At 39.3% G+C, this 14,946-nt stretch overlaps 1 non-coding gene across 1 annotated transcript; it reads left to right on the top strand.

The window, feature by feature from the left end:
- The first annotated feature begins 7,687 nt into the window (after positions 1 to 7,687).
- Positions 7,688 to 7,794, top strand: LOC142180413 (small nucleolar RNA R71). Its single transcript, XR_012709038.1, has one exon. It is a non-coding gene; the product is annotated as a small nucleolar RNA R71 (small nucleolar RNA).
- The last annotated feature ends 7,152 nt before the right edge of the window (positions 7,795 to 14,946 follow it).

The raw sequence follows: 14,946 nt of genomic DNA, 5'->3' as shown, positions 1-14,946 counted from the left end.
CTTTTTGGAGGAAAATTTGGGAAATTTAAGTTATGCAATATAATTGATTCCTTTAGCAGTATTTGATATTATTGAGGCATTTTTGAATAGATACGAGTGGTTTGGAGGTGAATCCCAAAGGAAAAGTTGTGATTGAGAATTAAGTGGCCTTCGAAGCGAGGTAAGTGTTGTGTCTAGCCCTGACTTGAGGGAAATAGGAACCTTAGATTGATGTTTGGTATTGTTAGTGTCGGATCCATATTCTGGTTTCGGAGCCCAGTACAGGTTCATTATGATATTAAAGACTTGTCTGTGAAATTTGGTGAGAAACGGAGTTGATTTGACGTGATTCGCACGTCCAGTTGAGAAGATATGAACTTTAAAGTGTTCTTGAGAATTTCATTTGATTTGGTGCTAAATTAAGAGTTCTAGGTGTTATTTTGGCGATTTGATCGCGCGATCAAGTTCGTATGATATTTTTAGACTTGTGTGCATGTTTGGTTTGGAGCCCCAAGGGCTCGACTGAGTTTCGGATAGGCCACGGGATGTTTTGGACTTTGAAAATTTGGTATTTTGCTGCAGCAGGTGTTCTGGCATGTCCTTCTTCGCATTCGCGAAAGTACTCTCGCGAACGCGAAGAGTAAACTCGACAGCTGATATTTTCTTCTTTGTGAACGCGAAGGCTTTGTCGCGAACGCGAAGCGATGGGGGCGTTACCCTTCGCGAACGCGACCAGCTCATCGCGAACGTGTAGTGTTAGGCACACCTGGGGGAGGGTTGGTCGTTCCTTCATCGCGAACGTGAAGGCCAGGGGGAGTAGCCATCACAAACTCGAGCAGGATCTCGCGAACGCGAAGGCTTGGCAGCCAGTACCATTCGCGAATACGACAGTGGCCTCGCGAATGCGATGCACACTGTCGTCCAGTGCATAAAACAGAATCAAACACCGGTTTAAGCCATTTCTTCAATATTTTTCAAGAACCAAACGGGTAGAGACAATTTTTAGGAGTCATTTTCTTCCCCAAAGTGTTGGTAAGTGATTCTAAACCATTTTCTTTCAATTACCCATTACATTTCTTCAATTATCAACCTAAAATCTAAAGTTTTCGTGGTAGAATTAGGGGTTAGTGTAGAAACTAGAAATTTCGGAAATTTGAGGATTTAGACCCCAATTTGAGGTCGGATTCCAAAACCAATTATATATTCGGGATCGGGGGTGAATGGGTAAATGGATTTTGGTCCGAACCTTGGGTTTTGACCAAGCGGGCCCGGGGTCGATTCTTTTACTTTTTGGAGGAAAATTTGGAAAATTTAATTTAAGCAATATAATTGATTCCTTTAGCAGTATTTGATATTATTGAGTTATTTTTGAATAGATACGAGTGGTTTGGAGGTGAATCCCAAAGGAAAAGTTGTGATTGAGAATTAAGTGGCCTTCGGAGCGAGTTAAGTATTGTGTCTAACCCTGACTTGAGGGAAATAGGAACCTTAGATTATTTGCTAAGTGAAATTCATGTGAGCGGCGTATATGTGAGGTGACGAGTACTTATGCGCCGTCAATTTACCTATTTTTCATGTTTCTCTATTTTTCTTATACTGTCTCATTCCTATACCTAATTGCTACGTTTTATACTAGTATTGTTCAATTTATCGTTCTTATTATGTTTACGGACTTTCTGGTGATAATTGAGTTTTTATTTCAAGTTGAGATTGATATTATGGAATCAAATGTGGAAGTAAGGTTTGTACTTGTTATTCTATCTCCCTGCTATTATTTATGCATTGCATTATGGTAAGGGAGAGTGTTAATGCACGAAGGGTGATGTCGTACCATATTGTGAGTGCTAATGCATTAAGGGTGATGCCGTGCCATATTGTAAGTGTTAATGCACAAAGGGTGATGCCGTGCCATATTGTGAGTGTTAATGCACGAAGGGTGATGCTGTGCCATGATATGAGAGTTAATGCACGAAGGGTGATGTCGTGCCGTTTCTATTAATTTTATGGTGAGATTGAGAGTAAAAGCACAAAGGGTGATGCCGTGCATTTTTTCTTTACCGTATACACTATTCTTGTTGATTCTTGGTGTGTTGACTGCTCCTGTTATCATTCCGTTGTATTTCTTTATCTCATAATCCCCTCACCATGTTCCCCTCCCGATGTTTCCTGTTTAGTTCTTCATTTCTATTATTTGTATATAAACTGTTAAATTGTGCAGGTTGATTTGTAGGTGCCTTGCCTTAGCCTCGTCACTACTTCGTCGAGGTTAGGCTCGACACTTACCAATATATGGGGTCGGTTGTACTGATACTGCACTCTGCACTTTCTGTGCAGATTTTGATACCGGCTTGGGTTGATCGAGATTTTGCTATTGGTCCGCTGTCCGGAGACTCAAGGTAGATCTGTCAGCGTTCACAGACCTTGAAGTCCCCGTCTATTTTGGAGGCTTAAGGTCTCGAGAAGCTTCGTAATGTGTATTATGACTTGCGTATGTGGTCGAGGTTAGTTTTCAGATGATTCGTGATTTAATTGAATGAACAATTCCTTTTTTTGAAGCTTAAATGAAAAGAGTTGACTGAAATTTGATTTTTTATGTAAACGACTTAGGAATGGAATTTTTATGGTTTCAATAGCTTCGCATGATGATTTTGTACTTAGGCGTGCATTCGAATTTGGATTTGAAGGCCCGTGGGGTAATTTGAAGCTTTTCAGCGAAAGTTGAAAAATTAAAATTTTGGAAGGTTGAGAGTTTTGACCGAGAGTTGGTTTTGATGATATTGGGGTCAGATTTTGATTTAGAGAGTTGGATTAGCTCTATTATGTCAATTGAAACTTGCATGCAAAATTTGGCATCATTCCGGGTTGATTTGATATGTTTCGGTGCGAGTTTTAGAAGTTAGAAGATTTGGAAATTTATAAGTTTGATTCATGGGCCGATTTGTAGTTTCGACAATGGTTGACGTGATTTAAGACCTCGAGCGGGTCCGTGATATGCTATAGGACTAGTTGGTAATTTGGACGGGATCCCGAGGGGCCCGGGTGTGTTTCAGACAAGCTTCAAATCATTTTCTTGTTTTGGGGCAGGTCTGGATCTGGTGCTTTGCACCTGCGACATTTTGGAGCACAGGTGTGGCTCAGCTTCTACGTGAGCCTGGTCGCTTTTGCGATCATAGTGGCCTGGGAGGGAGGGAGCTTCTGCGGAGATTGGCACGCAGGTGCGATGGCCGCTTTTGCGGCCCAGCGATCGCATATGTGAAGTTATTCGCTCTTGCGGTTCTTTTGGCGCTTCTGCGATGTTGCTGGTGCGACTGTATTTGCCGCATATGCGGATCCTGACCTGGTAAGATGAGTTTGCAGATGTGAACTTTTACTCGCAAATGCGAGAGTGCATATGCGCTTCCTTGTCCGCAAATACGGAAGTTCTGGGCAGAATCATATAAGTCGAGGGTTTGGCCATTTTTTCATATTTTGAGTTGTAGACCTCGGTTTTGAGAGATTTTTCGTCGGTTTTTCAAGCAATCATTGGGGTAAATGTTCTCTACCTGAATCTCGTTCTATTTTATGAATCCGTTGCTATTTTCATCATTTAATTAGTGAATTAAGTTGAAAATTTGGGAAAAATTTGTAGAAATCTTTCAAAATGTAAAATGATGATTTGAATGACGAATTGATAACGGAAATTGATAATTTTGGTATGGTTGAACTCGTTATCGAATGAGTGTTCGAATTTTATAATTTTGGTCGGGTTCCGAGATGTGGGCCTTGGTTTGACTTTTAGTTCTTGTTAAAGATTGAAGCTTTATTATCCGAAATTTATTTTCTACGAGTTTTATTTCTATATTGAAGTTATTTTGGTTAGATTTGAGCCGTCTGGAGGGTGATTCACTCGAGAAGGTCATTTTAGAGTAACGGTCTAGATTCTTTGAGGTAACTATCTTGCCAACTTTGTGTGGGGAGAACTACCCCTTTGGATGTGAGTCTTTGGTGAAATTTGCACAGGCGCGCCGCACGGGGTGACGCGCCATGCGGGGCATTAGTGGAGAAATCCAGAGAGCATGTTTTGACAAACAACAGAGATTTGCACAGCCGCGGCGCCCCACACGCTGCGGTAGTGAGGATTTCTCAGAGTACGATTTTTTCTTACGTTTTGACGTCCAGACTTGGTCCTTGACCCCCGAACACGATCTCGGCTTGATCTTTTGGTCTTCTACTCAGACTTCAAAGCTCCAAATAGCTCGAATTCATTCCATAACATCTACATCACTCGAAATCACTCCTACAAGGCATAAAACACACAATAAGTGCAAAACATTATCAATTAAAGCTCAAACATGAATAAAGTGCAGTGAACTAGAGTGCAATAAGTGACTAAAACACGTAATTATAGCCTACCATCAACACCTACACTTAAATCATTGCTCATCCTCGAGCAATCAAACTACACTTCATATAGACACGTCCTTTTTAAATAACTCTAATAACTCATTATACCAAGAATATTTAAAACATATTAAGTACAATACCGTAACATCCTAGCCTCAAGTTTTGACTCACAAGCACCACACATTATTTATACCCCACTCACTTACTTTAACACAGAGGTCAACGACATTACCTTTCTTTCATAAATCAAGTGCCCTCACACAACAATAGAGAGTAGTTCCACACACAATAAAATTTAAGAATAATTAGAAACTCAAGATAGAAAGAATTCACTCACTCTCAAAAATAACACTCATATGCCACAAAAGACGTACCATAATCTTGCCCGTAGTGTACTACTCTACTAATTGAGCTCATTCAGTCAAGGATCACGTAGAACTTTAATTGGTTGTAATGTAGGCTGCGGGATGGGTAGGATATATGTAGATATTAGAGTGACTACACCTCCCTAAATACTTTTAATACATACAATTAGCCATTCAAAACCCCACACTTATGTCAAACCAAAACTCCACCTTCACATCAATATAGATTAACTCCCTACTTCTTTAAGCACAATTACATCAAGTTACCACTATCAAGGAATATTTTTCACAATCATACACTTATTTTTTCTTTTTCTATTCAAGTGGCTCTTACTTTTTCAAAATAGTGCACCTTCTTCCTTATTTCAATAGTTCCACTCAAAAGTCAAATCAACCACCCCATACTTCACCTTTTTCAAAGTTCGTAATAAATTCAAGTGCTCACGAGAGGTAATAGTTTAAATAGATGGTCAATTTAAATAAATGGGGAAGGCTTGTAATGTAGTTGCCAAAGAAACAAGATTACAAGCTCAACGAGGTTAACTACAATACATAACAAGTTGGTGGGTAAAATATATAGCTGGCTCAATAAAGAAACGCTTAAATCACTTCCAAAACTGAATAAAATAACTATTTCACTTTGCAAACACACGGGGCAAGTTCTAAACATCAAATGCAATGCACAGAATAACACAAAACCTCACACACACATAGCACATAACTCACTCAGGATTAGACTATCAAGACACTCTAGTCAAAGCAGTTAAGCAAAGTTAAGATCATACACATTAAGGAACTTATACAAGAGTTAAAAACTGAGCCTAAGCGTTATAACTAAAGCACTTACTATTCTCAAGGCATAATAAAGTCAAGAGATATTGCGTTTAATTCAAATCACAGCACAGGGTTTCCTACTCCTAACAAAAATAAACTAACTACACCCGGTTCAAACAAAAACCTTGAAAAAGAATCGTGACACATAGAAAAACCAAGGGGGAATTATTACACTACCTAACAAAAGAAAATCTTTTTGTCTTTTTCTCTCTCTAACTACTAAAACTAACACAAAAAGGAAACTAATATACATACAAACATACATACAACATATCCCCCACCCCACACTTTAAGTTGTGGCATGTCCCCATGACACACAATTAAAAAGCATAAGGTAAAGAAAACTTCCCTGAATGTCTAGTCGGGGTCTGAGTCAAAGTCGGGCTCCATTCCTCGCGCCCGAACCAGTGTATACATCCATGCATACAACTTCTTCTTAGCCTTCTTGGGGTACACCCCACACTTATCTTTCTCGCTCACCACAACCTTCTCTTTTGAGGCCTTCACTTTTTACTCAACACTTGCAACTGGTTTGTCCTTTTGCACCCCTTTTTCTACATTCTTATCAAAAGTTACCGTCTCCTCACCCACTCTAAGCATGAGTTTCCTCTCGTGTATATCCAATATGGCTCTACCCATTGCTAAGAATGGTCTTCCTAGGATGAGGGGGGCCTCCTTGTTCTCCTCCATATTCACCACTATAAAGTCTACAGGAAATACGAATATATCCACCCGAACTAACACATCTTCCACTATCCCCTCGGGTATTAGAGTCGTTTGGTCGGCCAACAGCAAAGATATTGGCACTGACCTTATCTGTCCAATCTCCTTCTCTCGTTTACTGTAAATAGATAGAGGTATTAAGTTAATTGAGGTACCAGAATTACATAAAGACTTATCAAAATTTATAGTTCCTATTGAAAAAGGTATAGTAAAACTCTCTGGATCTCCACATTTTTGTGAGAGTTTGTTTTGCAATATAGCATTGCAATGCTCTGTGAGCTTCACCACTGAGGTCTCCACGATTTTTCTCTTATTTGTAAGGATCTCCTTCATGAATTTGGCATAAGCAAGCATTTGTGAGAGCACTTTTGTCAATGGCAAATTTACATGAACCTATTTTAGCACATCCAGAAATCTCCCAAACTGCTTGTCCAGCTATTCTCTATATACCTTTTGAGGGGAAGGTAAAGCAAGCATATGCTCGCTCTCATCATGTTCCTCCCTTCTCGAAGTTTCCTCCTTCTTCTTTTTCTCAGTTTTCATCAGGCCTTTTTTTTAAATCAACATCACTGTTCAACTGATCCCCACTTCCTTTTTCAAGTATCACATCTTTTTGGATCGGGGTGGGATCTTTCAATACTTACCCACTTCTCAGAGTTACATCATTCACTGTTTCTTTGGGATTTCTCTCAGTATCAATGGGGAGAGTTCCTGGAGCCCTCTCAGATAATATTGTTGCAATCTGTCCCACTTGTCTCTCCAGATTTTGAAAACCAGTGCCCAATTCTTTGATATTTGCTCCATGGGCGTCCAGCCTCTTATCTGTCTTGATAATGAAAGCCTTCATTAGATCCCCTAGACCAGGATGAATGGGCTGTTGAGGATAAAATTGATGGCTCTGCTAATTTTGGTATGCTGGAGATCCTTGTCCCTGCGGTCTAGAGTTATTTTGTTGCCAAGCATTCGCAGTACTTCCAGGTGAACTCCATGAAAAATCGGGGTGCCTCTGACCCATTACATTAAAATTATAGTTCCACACAGTATATACTTCCTCAGTTGAGGCGTGATCCTCATGAGTAGGGTGTCCTCTTCCACATATATCACAAGCTACGCGAGGCTCATTTTGTATCGAGGCTAAGGTCAGCTTTCGTATTTCTTTAGCCATAACATCAAGATTTACCTGTACAAATGTATTAGCATCAACTTGGTGAACACTAGTTGATCTTCTTCTTTCAGCACTCTTAGAGGGCCACTGATTTGCATCTTCAAATAACTCATCAAGAATTGTGACTATCTCCTCCGGAGTCTTCTTCATCAACGGGCCTCCAGCTGCATTGCTCGATGTTCTACGTGAGGCCGGTGTCAATCCATCCCAAAAGTCCTGGAGTTACATCCAGAGTTCAATTCCACTATGTTGACACTTTCGAACAATCTCCTTAAACCTCTCCCATGCTTCAAAAATAGTTTTAGTATCTTTCTGGCAGAAGTTATGGATTTCTCTTATAAACTTGCCCGTCTTAGCCGAGGAGAAATATTTATCAAGGAATTTTCTGGTCATCTCCTCATAAGTTCTAATTGATCTCGTGGGAAAGCTTCGAAGCTACTGTTTTGCATCATTTGTAAGAGAAAAGCGAAATGCCCTTAAGTACAATGTATCTTGTGACACACCATTGTATTGAAAGATGTTCAAAATTTCCTCGAAATCCATTAGATGTGTGTTTGGATCTTCGTTTGGCTTCCATCTAAAGACACAACAATTCTGAAGGGTTTGAAGCAACCCTTGCTTCAACTCAAAATTGTTTGCTGCAATTGGAGGTGGTCTAACACCTGACAATCCTTGATTATAGACCGGTCTAGCATAATCGCCAAGTGGTCTCCAGGCCCGGGAGCTATATTTTCAAACTGGTCTGCAACCAAAGGTTGATTTTGAGAAATTATTCGACCCATCTCTTCTTCATAGATAATCTGCGCATCTCTAATAGCTATTTCCTCAGCATCTCGTGCAGCGTGTTCTTTTTGTTGGGTTGCTTCTCTCGCAGCCAAACCTACATTATCCTCACTGTTTCCAACCATAAGTTCTTTGGTTGAGGATTGCCCAACCTTTTTTGATGTCTTAGTGAGATTTCTCTCGTTCCTCAACTGTCGCAATTATTTTTCTATCTCCGGCTCGTACGGTAGCACTTCTTTACTAGAAGCTCGAGTCATGCACCAATCTAAACCTGTAACCTGCGCATAGTCAAAGAACACCAACCGTAAAAAGAGAAAAATAAAATTAGATAAAAAGAAAAAATTCCTGAATTAGCACTACTAACTATTTCAAACACTATTGATTGCCAGTCCCCAGCAACAACGCCAAAATTTAAAGAGCTCAGAACACACACCTAAATTATGCTCGCTAATCAAATATAGTATAGTATAATATCGTATCCATAGGGATTGGATTTAAATAATATTCTCATAATTTCTAGCTTGATCGCTATCAAAGAGAATCAACAGTTGAGGTTTATATGATTTCTAACTAAAATTAACTAAGAATCTAAAGCTATTGACTAATGACAATCACAACAAAGGTAAGCAAGGAAGTTATTAATGGGAGAAAATCGGGTTTTGATAGGATAAGTGCAAGATAATTGTTTGGGACCTAACTCTAGGTAATTTACTTCTAATGTTCAAGTGAGTCTCTCGAATTCACTCAATTATTAGTTCAAACATTTGGTAAAAACTCCTCTCTCGATTAAATCTCAATCTCGCAAGATGAACCAATTTAAGCACGTGAAGATATGCAAGAATGCGTGGTGGATTGGTCTGTAGGAGAACCTCTCTCGATTATCCTCCTAACTAGGTTAAATATATAATTCAACTAGCCACTTTCGATTACTAAGAAGAATTAATGAACTCAACCAACAATATAATGCAAAGATATCACAAGTTATGCATCTCTCGATTACATGAACAAGTGAATATAGATGCAACAGTTAAATCATCCAAAAATGCTTCAATACACAAAACTGGAGTTATAATACACAAACAATCATCAATACACCAAATCCTTCAAACCTTAAAGGAAACTACTCCATAGATATGGAGTAATTCATCATAAATAAATTTAACGTATATGAAAACATAAATTCAATCCAAACTCGTGTCTTGAGTGAGGAAGGAATGATGAAATCCTTGTGCTCGTGTTCTTCCAACTCCTTCTTCTCCTCCTTAGGTCGAATATGTGTCAAAAGTCTAGAAAATAATATTTTTTTCATGTATTTATACTAAGTAGGGTCGGGTCCAGATGAAATCACCTTTTCCTAGCCAAAATTGGATTTTCACTCTGTAAATATTACACAGGCGTGCCGCACGGGGCGACGCGCCATGCGGGGCATTAGTGGGGAAATCCAGGGAGCTAGTTCTGACAAACATCAGAGATTTGCACAGCCGCGGCGCCTACGCGCCGCGGTAGTGAGGATTTCTTAGAGTACTGATTTTTCTTGCGTTATGACGTCCAGACTTGGTTCTCGACCCCCGAACACGATCCCGACTTAATTCCTTGGGCTTTTACTCAGACTTCAAAGCTTTAAATAGCTCGAATTCATTCCATAACATCTACATCACTCGAAATCACTCCTACAAGGTATAAAACACACAATAAGTGCAAAACACTATCAATTAAAGTTCAAACATGAATAAAGTGCAATGAACTAGAGTACAATAAGTGACTAAAATACGTAATTATAGCATACCATTAGCAGTCGTTACAGAGAATATATGCATTTATAGCCAATCATTATGCAGCCATCAATGACGGCTTTATTTACATTCAAGAGGAGCTTGATTTGGGGATCTTTTCTCACTAAATAAAGCTATAAATAGGGGAATTAGCATTATTGGCAGACACGAAACATTCTGTATGAAAAAGCTATCATCTTCTTTCATTCTATAGAATTGCTTTTTTTATTTAATTCTTAATTTTGTTCTTGCCACTGCTATCAGAGAAGCTAAACACTTAACCATGCATGTATTTTCTTTAATTCTATTTCATAATCTTATTTCTGTTCTTATCCATTTCAGATTTTTGGGTCAAATAGATTTACTTGCCTAAAAACCACGTTACAAATTCAGCTATACTGTTTTGCGGGTAAACAGTTTGGCACCCACCGTGGGGTATAGATAATCGTGTAATTATTTTGATCCATTCATCTGTTACTAAGAAATTTTGATTCCTTTCTTAGCAAAAGAAAAATCAGGTATGGTATCTAACTATGTCAACAATGTCTACAATGTTAGAGCACACAATGAACGTGAAGAATTGTTTCAATGTGATGATTTGACCACTGAAACCCGCAATGAAGGAGATGAAACAACTCTAGTTCGCGAAGGTCAGAATCTTGACATGTGAGGAGTCCAACTCCTGATGATGCGGATGATGAACACATTGCTGAAATAGTCAAACTCTTGATAGAGTAGCAAATGTCAATTATGGATCACCTCTCAAGGAAAGATCAAGTGATGGCGGAGTTGAAACAAGCGTTATCAGGTGCTTCCAATAATGCCAATGGAAGAGTCCCGATTCCTTCCAGCGTTCCTGTAAATCAAATAGTTCAAAGAACCGGTAACAACGCTCCAAGGGAGAAGTTTGGTTTTGACGAGGCGAGAGGCACCGAAAGTGATTTTGGAAATGACAACAACATAAATGAACCATTCAAATTTGAACTCATGAGATTCATGTGAGAAATGAATAGGCAAATGGACCAAAATGCTAAAGAGTTCCATGCTCGGATGGATCATATCCCTGGAGCGCAGACTGGTGTTGAAGGGACTGAATTCCAAGAAGTATACGCAGTTGCCATTTAAACTGAGTGCAACTCCGGAGTTGATCCTAAAGAGGTTTAAGATGCCAGATATACCTAAATATGATTGAACTTCGGATCCAAAGGAACACATAACGACTTACACTATAACAATAAAGGGAAATGACTTGGCCCAACATGAGATTGAATTTGTTTTGTTGAAGAAGTTTGGCGAAACACTGGCGAAGGGTGCCTTAGCATGGTATTCTCTCTTACTTGAGAATTCTATTAATTCTTTTGAAATGCTTGAAGATTAGTTTATCCAAGCTCATGCTTGAGAAGGAAAGGTTCACGCAAGGAAGACGAATATATTCAGAATATCCCAAGGAGAATCTGAACTGTTACAAGAGTTCGTGATCCGGTTTCAGAAGGAAAAGATATTGTTACCAGCAATACCGGATGAGTGTGAAGCAGAGTCATTTACAAAGGGTCTCAACCTGTTGAGCTCTGATGCCTCCCAAATATTTAAGGTAAATTTCCTAGAATTTCAGGCAACCATATGAGCAGATATTCACAATCCCTACGAGTCAAAGATAAGAATATAAGATGATCATCTCAGTTCCTTGGTGTCTTCCAAAGGACGAAATCATGATCGGAATCAAGACAAATTTAAAAATAATTTTGATGCAGATCGGAGGTCCTCTAGAAGTTGTCTTCAACCTTACGAGAGGGCCGATGGACGTGGAAATAAAGGTTTTTAGTCATTGGATAGGTTCGCTTCCGATAGAAGGGCGGATTGAGTTCGAAGTAGCAGATCCTTATAGGATAAAGAGACGTCGGGTCCTGAGATTCAACATATCCCGGATTATCCGACTACAATTTTAACATCATCTTGGTAGAATTGGTGTCGGCTATGAGGAATATTAAAGAGGCTAGATTCCCGAAACCAATCTGATCGGATCCTAGCCAAAGGGATCCTAATCTGTGGTGTGAGTTCCATGGAACTCACGGCTATAGGACTTGGGATTGCCAACACCTTCGTGAAGAAGTAGCAACATTATTGAAGAATGGTCACCTCGGAGAATGTTTGAGTGACAGCGCTAAGAACAACTATGGAGAAATCGGAATGTTGCAGAACCATCAATACCAGCTACAGGGTCACCTTGGATGACGATAAACATGATCTTCGGAGGGGACAAAGTAAATGAGGTGACATTTTCGACTACAAAAAAGACAAAGATATCGGTGACTCGTGGCAAGAGGATCCGAGAGATCTCAGAAGATGACATCACCTTCATAGAAGAAGATGCTGATGAACTTCTTCTACCACACAACAACGCTTTGGTAATTTCTCTTAATATTTTAGATTTCAAAATTAAACATGTGTTGGTGGATCCAGGAAGCTCAGCCAACATCTTACAATAGAGAGTTTTGGAACAAGCTAAGCTGACCGAAAACATAATTTTGGCAACAACGCTTTTGGCGGGTTCAACTTAACAAGTGTCACAACCCGAGGAGAAATTTTTATGCCACACATGTCGAAGGAGTAACGAAGACCACCTTGTTCGAAGCGGTAGATGGCGACATGGGTTATAATTTAATCCTTAGGAGGCCATAGATACACGAAATGAAGGTTGTGACTTCAACATATCATCAACTGTTAAAATTTCCGACACCAAAAAGGATCAAGCATATCAGAGGAGATCAACCGGTTGCAAGGGAGATGAACGCAGTAACCATTTTCAGTAGCAAGTGCAAAGAAATGAGCAAATAGCAATTACAGGAACCAGTGTCTTCTTCCATTTCTATTGATGATGATAAAAATGAGAAGTCATCGAAATTATATCAGGTACCGAGGTCTTTTCAGGTACCAGAAGAGATGGATGCGACCAAATCAATATCAGAAGAGCTCGAACAAGTGGCTTTGTTCGAAGAATTACTGGAAAGAAAATTGCACTTAGGAAGGGGATTAAGTCCTGAACTCAGGTTGGAAATTATGAATTTTTTTAAATCTAACATAGATTGTTTTGCATGGTCGCATTCAGATATGACATGTATTCTATTGGAGGTGGCGATCCACAAGCTAAGTCTGGATCCTAACTTCCGTCTAGTAAGGCAGAAGAAACGATTGATACCAGAGGTCAGAAACAGGTTTGTTAAGGAAGAGGTAACCCAGTTACTTAATATAGATTCAATTCGAGAGGTAAATTATCCCGATTGGCTAGCTAACATATTGGTAGTGCCTAAAAAGAATAATAAATTTAGAATGTGTGTAGATTATAAAGATTTAAGTAAGGCATGTCCTAAAGATACTTTCCCATTGCCAAACATAGATCAAATGATTAATGCTACGGCCAGGCATGAGTTAATGAGTTTTCTCTACACTTATTTCGGGTATAATTAAATTAAGATGGATCCGGAAGATCAAGAGAAGACTTCTTTTATCATAAATTTTGGCACATACTGCTATAATGTGATGCCTTTTGGGCTTAAAAATGTCAGAGCCACTTATCATAGGCTTGTTAATAAAATGTTTGAAAAACACATAGGTAAGACCATGGAAGTTTATATTGACGACTTGGTAGTTAAGTCTCTTAATGCAGGAGATCATCTGAAACATCTCCAGGAGACGTTTGACATTCTGAGGAAGTACACATGAAGCTCAACCCAGAGAAGTATGCCTCCAGAGTTGGTTGCGGTAAATTCTTGGGTTTTTGGTCTCTCAGAGAGGAATCGAAGTAAACCCCAATAAAATCAAAGCCATTGAGGATATCCCGGACCAGCTAACAAGTGTGAAGGAAACACAGAGGTTGACCGGCAGATTGGCGGCTCTAAGCAGGTTCATCTAGAGGTCTTTGAAGAAGTGCCATCACTTTTTTTCACTTTTGAAAAAGAAGAAAGATTTCGTATGGACTCCAGAATGCCAACATGCATTGAAAGACCTTAAAAGGTACATGTCTAGCCCTATATTGTTGTCAAAGCTGGAAGAAGGTGAGCAACTGTTGATTTATCTGGCGGTCTCGAAAGTAGCGGTAAGTGCTATTTTGATCCAAGAAGAAGAAGGTATGTAATTTACCGTTTAATATGTTAGTAAAATATTATCGGGAGAGGAGACACGATATCCGCACCTTGAAAAGTTGGCCTTAACTCTCGTGGTTGCCTCTCGAAAGCTTAGGCCTTATTTTCAATGTCTTCCAATAATAGTTGTGATAAACTTTCCCTAGAGGAATGTCCTTCATAAGTCTGAGTTGTCGGGTCATTTAGCTAAATGAGCAGTCGAAGTTAGTGAATTCGACATTGAATACAATCACAAGACTGCAATCAACTCACAGGTTTTGGCCAACTTTAGTTCGAGATTAATGCCTTTAGCTGCTAAAGAAGCAATGTTGGTATAGGAAATGATATCGGGAGTTTGGACTTTGTTTATGGATGGGGCTTCCAACATAAAAGGGTCCGGTCTTGGGGTAGTATGAATCACTCCTTCAAGAAAAATCCAGAGCTGGCTACTATTGGCCCCAAATGGAGCAAGACGTAATGACATTTGTAAAAAAATATAAATGCTATGCACAGTTAGTACATCGACCGCAGAACTTTTGCATTCGTTGGTGTCACCATAGCCATTCATGAAATAGGGGATGGACATAGTTGGTCCCTTACCACAAGGACCCGGTAAGGTAAAATTTCTTTTGGTTTTAACTCATTATTTTATTAAATGGGTTAAAGCAGGTGCATATCAAAAGATAGTAGAACGAGGAGATATTGATTTCATATGGGACCACATCGTCTGCCGATATAAAATACCAAAAGAAATTGCTTGTGACAACGGGCCACAATGTTTAGGTTCCAAAGTTGCAAAGTTTTTGGAAGGATTAAAGACCAAT

Source organism: Nicotiana tabacum, chromosome 4 (genome assembly GCF_000715075.1).
Source record: "Nicotiana tabacum cultivar K326 chromosome 4, ASM71507v2, whole genome shotgun sequence".
Lineage (NCBI taxonomy): Eukaryota > Viridiplantae > Streptophyta > Magnoliopsida > Solanales > Solanaceae > Nicotiana > Nicotiana tabacum.
Note: the sequence above shows the minus strand (reverse complement) of the source record. Positions and strands in the feature narration are given on the sequence as shown.